Source organism: Agelaius tricolor, unplaced genomic scaffold, assembly GCF_023055355.1.
Source record: "Agelaius tricolor isolate 1412-34295 unplaced genomic scaffold, bAgeTri1.0.p SCAF_29, whole genome shotgun sequence".
NCBI classification, from domain to species: Eukaryota; Metazoa; Chordata; class Aves; order Passeriformes; family Icteridae; genus Agelaius; species Agelaius tricolor.
Genome location: NW_027269289.1, coordinates 5,661,672 through 5,673,108, shown reverse-complemented (window position 1 = coordinate 5,673,108; position 11,437 = coordinate 5,661,672). Strand labels below are relative to the sequence as shown.

The following is an 11,437-nucleotide window of genomic DNA, read 5'->3' as shown; positions in this document are numbered from 1 at the left end:
TTCATATATTCCTAAAGGAATTGGATGCTGATGTAAGGACACCAAGAAGGACACCACTAATTCAAAACCAGGGCTTCCCTCCTGCTGCAATTCTGCAGCAGCATCTTCCAAAATCCACATTGTCCCCCAAAACTACACACAGAAGGTGAGGCCATGAGAAAAAGAGCAAAGGGGGATGAAGGAGAACAGGAATTCTACCAAAGCTGTGCTGTTATCTCTGAATTATCCATCAAACGGGGGAGAGAAAAAATCCAGATTTCAGGATTTTTTTTTTCCCTATTTGGGCCTTCAGCAGTGAGATGCAACAAGCAGATGGTGGTGGAGCGAAAACACAATTCAATGGAAAGGCAAATTTGGTGTGTGAGCCCACCAACCCTGTCCCCAAGCATCCAAACCCCAGGAGGAACCAGCCCTAAGCCCTCCCTGCGGGGCAGGAGTTGCCCTGCAAGCCCTGGTGGGAAGGGGAGAAAGGGGTGAGCAAAAGAGACAAACACACGTCAAGGAACTGATTGACAGAGCTGCCATTTACTGCATTCCTCGTGGAAAACCAAGTTCTTTGCATGTTCAGACATGATACAAGCACACCAAAGCCAAAGCAAAGTCCAGTGGTGAATTTGTGATCCCTCCCACACCTCGTGGGCTGCTCTGGAGGAGCTGGAATCCAGGTGAGTGTGACTTTATCCACAAAGGAGTTGGTGCACTGGGAGGACTCTTCTCAATCCTCAGCATTTCTGACGCTTCCCAGCATTTCTTGCAGGATCCAAAGTGAAGCCACCAGCAGGGCAGTCAGGTGAGAAGGGGGCACCAGGCACAGCTTCCAGGGCAAGTTCAGCTTCTTGAGGCAGCCAGAGGGAGCAGTCTGGAGGCTTCTCTCAGGGGCTGAGCTTCTCCTCCTTGCCCTTCCGTCCACCTTCCAGAGGGATGCAACAGCACAGAGCACCGGGGCTGGGTCAGGGTTGGTGCTTGGCAGGAGCAGCCATGGGATAAACTCAGTTTATTCAGCCAGAGCTCATCCACTCCTTGTCCCTCAGGTCCTGCTGGTGAGGACAGCCCTGGCTGGAAGGGCGCACAGCAGAGCCCCTGCTCATCCTTCCATCCTTCCATCCATCCCTCCCTCCCTCCCAGCCCCAAAAACAACCCAGACATTTCTATCAGATCCACCACCAGCCCACTGCTGAGACACCGCTGTAGGTGGAGCTCTGCGCGTCGAGGCAGCGAATCAAGGATTCTGGAAGTGTCAGACATTTCAGTCCAGGAGATTAGAGATTCATTGACTGCAGTGTGGGAAGCGCTGTTAAAGAAAAACAATTGCAAGCGGGCTCACCAAGGAAAGCAGAGATTCCTCTTTCGTCCTGGAAATTATACATATTTTTTTAAAAATTGGTTGGAATGCCCTCATGTATTTCAAACACAGTGCCAGAGCATTGGGTGAGAACGACAGAAAAACAGAAGAGAAAAAATGAATCCCTTGTTCACAGAAGTACCATGGGTTTCATTGTTACATGTGGGGTACACCAGAGGGGCTCCTGGCATGTCAGAACCTCATTCCCAACCAGGAAATTTCCAGAGAGGGAGAATTTGTGCTTAAAGAACAGCAGCCCTGCAAACCAGGAGACAGAAATATCTTGGTGTGCTTTGCTTCCTTGCCCAAAGCACTTTTGGGTGCCTTTGCCCCTCCTATTCCTTCCTTTTACCTTCTACAAGTGAGTCTCCACCTCTTTTGGGGCAGGGAAAAATCCATTTCCATGTTCTTTCAGGGGAGCTTGGAGGTTTTTCCCCTCCATGCATAACAATAACCCCAAACCGTCAGATCTCACCCCACTGCAGCACTCGTGTGGGTACCCATGGAGTGAAAAGCACCAAAACTGTAACACAGCAGGAAAATTCAGTCTGGGCCCAGGGTAAAAACCAGAATTATTGCTGAATCCCAGACTGATGCACGGCCCCTCCTGTTATTTAAAGCAGGAGATTTTTAACTGGCTGGAAAAGTCAAATTTTCAGGCATTCCTTTGTTTGGCAGAGGGAAAAGGAACCCCAAATGCATCAACCACAGAGGCAGAGAATGGGAGTTTGCAAATGCCCCTCGTGAACTTGGGGACGCATTCAGATCAAAGGAGCGCAATGAGATATTCTGAATAACACACAGAGATATTCTGAGCAATATCTGAATAACAGAGAGATATTCTGAGCAATATCTGAATAACACACAGAGATATTCTGAGCAATATCTGAATAATACAGAGAGATATTCTGAGCAATATCTGAATAACACAGAGAGATATTCTGAGCAATATCTGAATAATACAGAGAGATATTCTGAGCAATATCTGAATAACACAGAGAGATATTCTGAGCAATACCTGATGCCCCTAATTACTGGGAACGTGCCTCGCTGGGTTTTCCAGGATGGATCAATGCCCTGCAGGTCCTTGCCCATGGATCTGTGGATTGCCAACCTGGATTGAGCTCAGGAGCATCAGCAGCCACTGATTCCAGGTAAAAAACTCACGAATCCAGAGGAAAAATGGATTTTCATGGCATGAGAGTTGTAGCCATCCTACTGAAGACCTAAAACAACTCCACAGATGACGATGGAGCTTTTCCCAGTTTGGTTTTGGCCTTGGAATGAGAGCCCAGGTTCAACCAGAGATCCCAAACCTCCTCTGAACTTGGCCACACGTTTCTCAATGCCCAAAAAAAAGCTGGAACCGGCCAATCCAGAACCCAAATTAACTCTATAAAAAGGTCTTGGACTCCAGCAGCTCCCAATGCCAGCCCCATGCAAGGAACCCAAGAGAGGCTCCTGGCTGAAAATTTGATTTTTTAAAAGGATCCCTCGTAACAGATCTGGCTTCTCCTCTGCTATTGACTAATATTGAAAATTCCAGCCATGCATATTCATTTCCTCTAAATACCTGATCCCCTTCCATGGAAAATATTATCCTGAGGAAGAGCCCAATTAAATTGTGCAACTCCTTGGTGTTACAGTATCAGGTGGGGAAGCAGCAGCAATGCTGGAAAACACAGGATCTTGGGGAAACCCCACGTGTTATTAGGTTTGATGAGATCCATTTTCTTGATGGCTTCTGAAAGATCTCCGTGCTAATTAGCTAAGAATACCACTGAATTATTTAATTATCTCTACTTTTGTGCCATGAAATATGTTGTCATATCACACTCTGTCTTGCTGTTGCTCTTCATAGTTAATGATGCCTTTGGAGTTGCTGATTTCCTTTGTTCTCCCTCTGCAAGTGGTTTTTGGTGGTGCTGGGGAAGGAGGGGAGAGCGCACAGGGGAGGCCAAGGCAAAAAAAATCTCAGGTTTTAAAGAAATTTTGATGTGTGGGAAAATCTTTTACACATGCTCAGCTCCAGCTCCATGTGCCTGTCTCAGAGCTATATATTTATTGCTAATCCAACCAGGAATTCTTTCCAGAGGGGAAAAATAAAAGAGCGAGAAAACACCATTTTTAAAAAATTAAAAAAAATAAAAAATCGGCAAGGAATGCTTTTTTTTTTTTTTTTTTTACCAAGGAAGAGGTAAATTATGATAATTACTCTGACTGGTAGGGTCCTTAAGCATTACTAATTAGCATTTATTGCCTGGATTATTGAAACAATGTGTGTGTTCCCAAGAGTGAGGAAGAACTGGGATGCTCTTTCCTTGGGAGCCCTGGGAAAAGGGCAGGGCAGCAGGAATGCGGCACAGTTGGCACCGGGGCTCCTCTCCAGCCCCGTGCAGAGCTGGAATTGTACCTTTGGGAAACCCACGCCTTGAACTCCTCAACCCTGCCTGCCTGCCTTCCCCCCGAGCTCCTCGCGGAGAAGGGAGCGAAATTCAGGGCGGAAAAAGGAGGAGAAATAAAATTCAGAATGGTTTGGAGGTGCGGATGAATGTGGGGTTCATGCTCTGGGAGCTGCAGGGTCTCCTGTTATTGCAGGGATTGCGCACAAGCCTCCCATGAGCAAGAATTTCATTGCTCTAAAAGCGCTGAGGCACGGCCAAGCACTTCCTTAAAGGGTTAAAAAATCCAACAAAAAATAGGAATATAGTGGTACTTCCAACTGGCTCTGTGAAGAGCTCGCAATCAGATTTCGGCACAAACCGCATTTTAATATCGAGCATTTCTAATGTGATTTGGGTTCGGAATCAGAAATCGATCAGGAATTAATCAATCATCTAATCAGCACTGGCCACTGCTCAGCATCTCAACTGCAATTTGCTATCTGGCCCAATAAATCCTTAAGTACCTTGGAAATGATTCAGGGAAGAAAGGCAGTAAAAGTATTCTCCTTTTTTCTCCTTTTTTTTTCCTTTTTCTTTTTTTTTTTTTTTGGTTTTGTAGCTGCAGCACTGTGCAACTTTAGGTCCTGTTAAACCCCTGGAAATAAAAGAGCAACAATGGAAAACTGCAGAATGCCTCGGAGCTTTTATTTTTACCTTTTCCTGCCACCAAACCCTGTGCCTTTCAACTTGGGAGAGCGAGTTCCAACTCGGCCACAACGAGGTCAAAGTCACCGAGCTCAAAGCTCCACTTGCTGCTCACACAGAACTCCCAGACACAGAGTTTTGCAAAAGTTACAAGATATATATATATAATTTTTAAATAACTATATTTAAAAAAAACCCCACACCTCATTTGCTTCTCTTTCTCCTTCTTAATTATTTGCATCACATATTGCACAGAATATTTAGCAATGCTTTATGTTAAATATGGTGGCAGCATATTGGATATACTTTTAATTGAAACTTGGTCCAGCCTGGTGGTTTTTATTTTAGTATTATTAGTCTTATTGAAAATTAGTCTTATTGATAAAGATCTTTAATTCTTAATAAGATTCATTTATTCTATTTATCGATTAAATTAATGCCTAATATTTATTTTCTCTTCTATTTTCCTGGTAAGAGAAAAAAAAATCGTCTTTTCGTCCGCAGATTCGGGGTTTTTTCTCATAATGAAAACACAAAATAATGAAAACTGACGAAATTATTATCAGAAAAACTCTGTGACACTAAGAGAAGAAAGCCACAAAAATTAAACCCCGAGTGCAATATCCCTCCTTTTGTCTGCAGAAGGTAAAAATCGCTGCAGGAATGGTTCAGGATCGAGCTCTGTCTGCTCGAACAGAAGCGATTCCGGCCGGCGATTTCTGATTTACTGAGTTTGACCAGCGCTGACATTTCTGCAGCTCCGGGGCACGGCCGTGGCTGAAATCGCCCTGAACCTGCCCGGAATTTCTGCGCCCGGAATTCTGGAGCGGGAAGCAGCGAAAGGAGAAGGGTTGGGAGCCGGGGGGGGACGGGACCGTTCTATTCCCTCCTTTTCTCCTGGAAAATCACCCTGGGAGTGGGGAGCGCAAAATTCTCTCTGCCCTCTTATTTTCCATCTTATTTTCCATCTTATTTTCCATCTTATTTTCCATCCTTTACTCTCATTTATTTTTTAATTTTTTTTTTTTTTTGGGGGGGGGGCACCCTCTGCGCGCTCCCGCCGCGCCCGCGGCCGCTCTGCCCCTTTAAATCGATGCCTCCGGGCCAGTCCAGACTGGGAGCGACTGGAGCTGCTCCCAGTTGCGCTGCGCGCAGGGGCGCGGAGCCTCCGCGGGCTCCGTCCTCCCCCTTTTCCCCCCCTTCCCCTCCCCGCCCATTGTTTTGCCGCAGCCCCGCGCAACCCCCGCCCCGCACCGCGCAAAAACCAGCGCGGACACAATAGCGACCCCCGAGAAGCGCGGGATGCGCGGGGATGCGCGGGGATGCGCGGGGGACCCATCCCAGCCTCGCAGACAAAGCGCTGCCCCATTCCCTGCTGGCGGAGCGGGGGAAAAAATTGAGATTAAAAGCATCGGGAAAGGGTAAAAAGAAGCCCGGAAAAGCGAATTTTTGCGGGTGTGGTAATGGCCGGACAAAGGTGCGGGGCTCCAGCGCTGCCGGTTGCGATTTACGGCAGGTAACAGAAAATAAATGCGGTTACCAAGCAGGTAGCAGCAAATAAATGCGTCTCGCTTTGGGATTAAACAACATTTGGAATAATATAGAAATTCAGAAGGACGAGGCTTTCTTGGCGTTTTTTTTTCCGGAGGTAAAACGCTCAGTGTAATTACAGTGGCAAGAAAAAGCAGCTAAAATTCATTAAAAAAAAAAAAAATCAAAATCAAACAAGGAACCTTTTCCAGTTCAATAACTGTTAAACGACAGGAACCAGCAAACATATCCTAAAGCTCTCAAATACCAAAATGTTACACCGTCAATTCATTTTTGGTGCATCGTTTTAAGTTCAAGCATTTGCATTCAAATATCAAACAGGAATTAATTCAGTGCCATAACAAGGTACAGTAGCTTCATTATAAATTGCCTTGCAGAACAGAGATAAGAAATACAGTTCCAACCATAATTAATTTTACAGCAACATTAAAAAAAAAAATCTAATAAAGGAAAAACAGCAGCAGCAGGAAACATTTTGAACATTTCTGATTCATCATTTACATATCATATTGCCCGGAAAAGCAGCAAAGCTGGAAGTTCTAGAAAAGGACTCAAAGAAAACTTCAGCATTTCTTTTTACTTCCCAACCATTAATACATGCAACCATTTTATTCTGCACTTTATTTTCCCAACCTATAAAACCCAACCCCATCTCCTGGCTTTTTTTAATTTTTTTTTTTTTTTTTCTCCTTTTTTTTTTTAATTTTTTTTTATCCTTTTTTTTTTTTTTTTTCTTTTTTTTTTTCCCCCCTTTTGGTGTGTCCATAGAGCACATTTCCAAGATTAATCGTTCAGTTTTAAACTTGGAAGCATGAGGCATGCTGGGATTTCAGCTGAGGTCAAGCACCAATGTACCGAGCTGTTACTGTTACGCTCTCAGGGTACTCTGTGTTGCTCTCAAGAAGGGGGGGGTGGAAAGGCAAAAAAGAAAAAAAATAAATAAAATCAAAATTCAGATGCTCTATGCAGTGGCCTGCAGCAAAAAAAACCCAAAAAACCCAAAATCTCCCTGTTTTACCACAGGCGTGATATTAATATTCCTCCATATTGGAATATCTATATTTATGGTTTGATTTGCTTCTATTAATGAATAGGTCTGAGGATCGCCATGCACACCTCAAGAACTGTATTTACATGCATCCCTATCATGTATATCTTATCTACACACGCATATATAATAATCACCCTGTGTGTACACACATACACCCCCATATCTGGATCAGCTGGAAAATTATCTCGTGAATATATACACACACATTAAAAAGGAAAAAAAAAATATATTACGAGAAAAATCTCAGCGGTACAAACGCTGATTTTAATTCGATTTTTATACAGAAAATGGCCATAACCACCGCCCTACATCAGCCGATGGAGGCTAAGGAGGAGAAATCGACTTATTTTTCCTTAAAAGGTCTCTAAACACTATTGTATGTGTGTGTATACGGCTCTAAATATCCACACCCGCGCTCGCACATATACACATAGAGAGAGGATATATTTCTAAAATAAAATAAAGATGTCAAAGCACAACTCACAGCTCCCAAGAGCCTAACCCGTGGATTTAAAAGCTAAACATCACAAGTTAGGGTCTCAGGGATTGAGAGGGGCGCAACAAACTAGTCCTTGCAAAAAAAAAATAATAAAAAAAAATAAAAATACCAAAAACCAACGGGGATCAAAAAATAAGAATCGTTTAAAAAAAAAAAAGATCAAAAGGAGAAAGAGGAAAAGAATAGCAGGCAAGTTCAATTCATGGCTCAAGATTACAAAACAGGACACACAGGTGGAAGGAAAGAGCTTCTCTAAGGACCCTCTGTTGAGAGAATACATTCCATTTTTAATCGTTCGTACAAAAAAAAAATAATAATAATAATAATAATGACATGGCGCGGCAGGTTCCTTACAGCTCCCAACAAGGTCGCTTGCGACAAATACACGAAAAGTCTCCGCATTTAAATAACGAAGAGGAAGTTTGGGGTAGTGACGGAATTATTTTCATTGTTTCAACGAGAAGGAATGCAGAAATAAGAGCAGGAATCCGCAGGCTCGCTCCCGGCCCCTGGCACAAAGCATGCAGCAGCAGCAGCAGCAGCAAGGCGCTGCCTCCCCGCCCCCTCCGCCAGCCCCGGGCATGGAGCAGAAGCCCGAGCAGGCACAAAAGCAGGTACAAACTCACCGTTCGGAAGCAGCGCGGGAGGCTCCGGCCGGCGGCGGCGGGAAGGGCCGGGGGGGCCGGGGCAGTGCCCGCACCAGGCTGGGTGCCCGGCGGGGTTTGACACCCGAGCGGCTGCGAGCGTGCGGTGTGTGCGCAGCCAGGGAGGGAGGGAGCGGCCGAGGGAGGGCGGGTGTGTGCAGCTGGGCAAGCCGCTTGCATTTTTAAAACATCTCTTTCTTTTTTTTTTTTTTTTTTTTTTGCCCTCTCTCTCTCTGTCTGTCTCTCCCTTTTTTTTTTTTTTTTTTTTTTTTTGAGGTTAAAAAAAATAAATAGGGAATATAGCAAAAAATAAAAATAAAATAAAATAAAGAGGCGGTGAGGTGGTGGTGGTGGTGGTGGGGGGGGGGTTGGTTGGGGTTGGGGTTAGGGGGGTGGGGGGAGGAAAGGAAAAGGAACCGAATTCCTCCGCAGCTCCTCTCGCCCGCCGCCCTCCGCGCTGCCCGGCAATGCCGCCGCCGCCGCTGCTGTTGTTATTATTATTATGATGAAGAGACGGGGCTGGGGGGCTGCGGGAGCCGGGGCCAGCCCGGTGCCGGAGCGAGCCCCAGACTGTCAGCGGGGAGGAGGAGGAGGAGGAGGAGGAGGAGGAGGTGGAGGAGGAGGAGGAGGAGGAGGAGGAGGGAGGGAGGAAGGGCGCGGGCAGCAGCGCCGCAGCCCCGGCCGCCCTCCCCTGCCAGCCGCCGGCCGGGGCTTCAAAGGAAAACCTGGAGAAAAAGCCGCTCGCCGGGAGAGGAGGGTGCACACACAGCACACGGCACACACGCACACAAAGGGACTCCATCCTGCACCGACTCCTCTCTCCGAGCACCTTGTGCACCCCCAGCCAATGGAAATTTACGCCGGCCATAACCCAGAGCAGGATTTCGTCCCCGGCTTGCCACCTCCTTCCCTCCGCGCTTCTCCCCCTTCCCTCCCTCCCTCCCTTTCCTCCCTCTCTCCCCCCCCCCTCCACCCCCCCCCGCCCAAATAAATAATACGGATCCGCACCCTCCACCCAGCTCTGGAACCGCTTCAGGCCCAGCGGCATAAGCGGGGAGAAGCCGAAACGTTCCGGAGGGCCCGAGGTTAAAAATGCAAAATATCCGGCGCTGCCGAAGGCAGCTCCCCCCCGGCCCCGGCCCCGCCGCCGCCCGGCCGGGGGCAGCGGTAACAGGCACCATTACGGAACCATCATCATCATCATCATCATTCACTCCGTCCTTTTCTCACCTCAGGAGTCTGAGCCCATTCACCAAAGTCCTTCCTCGTCCAGGAGCTCAAATATTTTCTTTTTTTTTTTTTTCCTGTTTTTTTTTTTTTTTTCCTCCTTCTGGATCAGCCAGTCCCGACATCATTAAACTATAGTCCTCCTCTTCCTCCTCCTTCCTTCTCCCCCTCTCTGTCTCCCCCTCTCTCTCTCTCTCTCTCTCTTTTTTTTTTTTTTTTATTTCAAAAAGGGGGAGTGGGGGGGTGGCTGGGGGGTGTGGGGGGGAAGCAGACATAGCTGCATGAAGTGGCTGCCTTTTCGAAAGCACATTTAATCTTTCCTGGCTCCCCTAGGCTTCGATGAATTAGAAGGGAAAGGAGAGGAGAGGGGGAAAGAAAAAATCCAGGCAAGGGAGGCTGTTGAGGGACAGCAAGCATCAGGCTCAAATCAACGACCAGATGAAAATGTACTAGACCACACTGCCCCCTCTCTTCCTCTCGCTCTGTCTCCTTCCCTCTCACACACTCTCACTCCTGGAAAGCTTCAGTGTCTGGTTACAGACTCTTTTGGATCCTTCCCCCCGCTCCCCACCCTCGCCCTTTGCCAACTATCCTAGAGATTCCTTGCATGCCTACTTAAATCTTTAACAGAATAAGGACCCGGCTCCCCCCCGCACGCTCTCACACTCTCACACACTCCACTGCCGGTCACCCTTTCCCAATAATCCCTTAAGCCGCCGGGAGAAACCCTCCGGCGCATCCCCTCCGCATCCCCGGCCCCGCCGCATCCCCGCCGGGTACCAGCCCCGGGACCCTGCTCGCCGCCGCCTTCCCGAGGGGCTGCAGGGGGCGGAAAGGGGGAGCAGAGGGGCTGCAGCCTCGCATCCCCGCGGCTGGCGCTGGATTTGAAAACAATAAAATCCAGCGCTGGCTCCGGCGGGTGCCCCCCGCTCCCCCCCGTCCGCAGCCGCCCGTGGAAATCGCACGCCCCACGTCTGCAGTGAGGCAGGCAGACTGCCTGGCTCATGCCCGTGATGACTTTAGAGCTGACAACCTCCTCTCCCCGACCCCCCCTTCCCCTCCACACCCACCCCTGCGCTCAATGGCAGCGCTGCTGCCTCTCGCACCAGACTATATTTGCAATATGTGCTAATTTACCAGCTATATGCCCTTGGATTTTAAAATGAACTCATCAGTCAATGTTTCTAGTAGCGATGCTCCCTCTCTCTCCCTCTCACACACCCTCCGCTGCAGACATGTTACTCATTCTGCAAGCATTTCCTCCCCGAATGTCCGTCAGACGCATATACACTTCATTGATCAAACCAAATCCCCTGATAACAATAAATAATAATACAGACAGTTAACATCAGCGGGGAGTGGAGCGGGGGGGGCGCGGGGGGAGAGACAAAGATGACGACTAAATCTGCATTGTGCTTCAGGAGCCGAGCCCTGCCTTTCCCAGGGATGCTCCGCACAATGCAGAGCACAGGTAGCCCCAAAACCGAGCTCACGCCTCACCCTGGGGCCTTGCCCGGACCCCCCCTCTGCCCAAACCTTGGGGGTGGTGGAGTCTAATACCTGAACCCACACAGGCTTCAGAAGGTGCTGGTAGGAACAGAAGAGAAGGTGGTGCTGGCTGTGGAGGAGAGGAAGCACCTCACGAAAAATACAGCGATAAATGCGGGCAGTTTCTTTGTTAGGCTGAGCACCGCACAGACGCTCAGGAATTAAAGGTACCAGGGCACCCAAAGGCACCAGGACTGCCAGAAACACCTCCCAGCTCCCCCTGAAATCCCTTTTCTTTGTACCGAAGGCAGGGAGCACCTATGCAAGAAGCCAGGTTGGGAGGAAGGGCTGTTCAACATCCCCCTGTTCCATGTGCCGGGTGTTTCAAGGGCTTTAGGGCTGCCCTGGCTTTATTATTTCCCTCTTTCCTGGGGCTGAAACAGGGGAGGCAGGAGATTGGGATCGCCCCTTGGGATTTTGGCTGCTTAGGCGGCTTGTGTGGGTCTGGCACAGAGAAAGTGGCTGCAGTGTGAGCGTTCGGGAAGT

The 11,437-nt window shown here is 48.2% G+C and overlaps 1 long non-coding RNA gene across 3 annotated transcripts; it reads right to left on the bottom strand.

The window, feature by feature from the left end:
* Positions 1–506: 506 nt before the first annotated feature.
* On the bottom strand, positions 507–7,822 carry LOC139601106 (uncharacterized). Of its 3 annotated transcripts, none has more exons than XR_011682790.1 (2): positions 2,361–7,822; positions 507–2,327 (listed from the first exon to the last, which is right to left on the bottom strand). It is a non-coding gene; the product is annotated as an uncharacterized lncRNA (long non-coding RNA). The 3 variants fall into 3 exon arrangements; XR_011682791.1 differs by having other exon boundaries at positions 507–2,294; XR_011682792.1 differs by having other exon boundaries at positions 507–2,228.
* Between the last annotated feature and the right edge of the window lie 3,615 nt (positions 7,823–11,437).